We start from the raw sequence: 849 nt of genomic DNA, 5'->3' as shown, positions 1-849 counted from the left end.
AAAAATGTCTAAAATGATCAAGGCCCAAAATATGCCTACCTCTCAATAATCTCCTATTTATAGAGGGGTAGCATGAATCTTCAGGAAATCACTAATTTCCATCTTTGAACTTGAACAACAATGGGAAAAGACAGGCTTACAAAAGAATCTTATCCCTAATAGCAAAGGAAATGTCTAATTAAGAGATCACTCCCATTATTGGAGACCCTCAGAAATGCATTTTGCTCTTAAATACTCACTTTTCTTCACAAATGGTTTTAAAAGCCCTATATAAGATGTATGAAGTCATCCTTAGAAATGACTGTATGCTCAGGAAAATTAGAAGCACGCAGCAGTCATAATAGATCAGGGAAGCTTCATGAAAAGAACAAAAGCAGCTCAGCAGGAAGTAGACACTTGAAAACAGCAATTTAGAGTTTACAGGCATAGGTTGAGGCTTTTAAAAGGTACTTCCACAGTAGGTGTGCTGTTAATCCTTTATTAGGCCATGGAAATGCATTGCACTGAAGAAGCAATTTCCCCAGTTAAGCAAACATAATTTTTTTTTTCCTCACCAAGTCAGTTAAATACACCATTTTTCCTATGTAAATATTTGGGAGCAACTGACTTGGTCTTTTTTTAAGGACTTTTAATAGCACTGTCTTCCTACCTCCTGGACCAAATACAGCTAAATCAACTTAGCACAAGAGTATGAAGGAAAATGAAGAAGAAAGGTCTTGGGCAGTAGCATGAAGAGGAGCAAGAAAAGAGAAAGAGGAAAAAATGGTGGGGTGGAGGTGTTGCTGGATCTGGAGAGTGGCTTGGAGGAGCATCTTTCAAGAGAATAGGTGGCCATGAGAACAGGGAGAA

This window comes from Felis catus, chromosome A3 (genome assembly GCF_018350175.1).
Source record: "Felis catus isolate Fca126 chromosome A3, F.catus_Fca126_mat1.0, whole genome shotgun sequence".
Lineage (NCBI taxonomy): Eukaryota > Metazoa > Chordata > Mammalia > Carnivora > Felidae > Felis > Felis catus.
Note: the sequence above shows the minus strand (reverse complement) of the source record.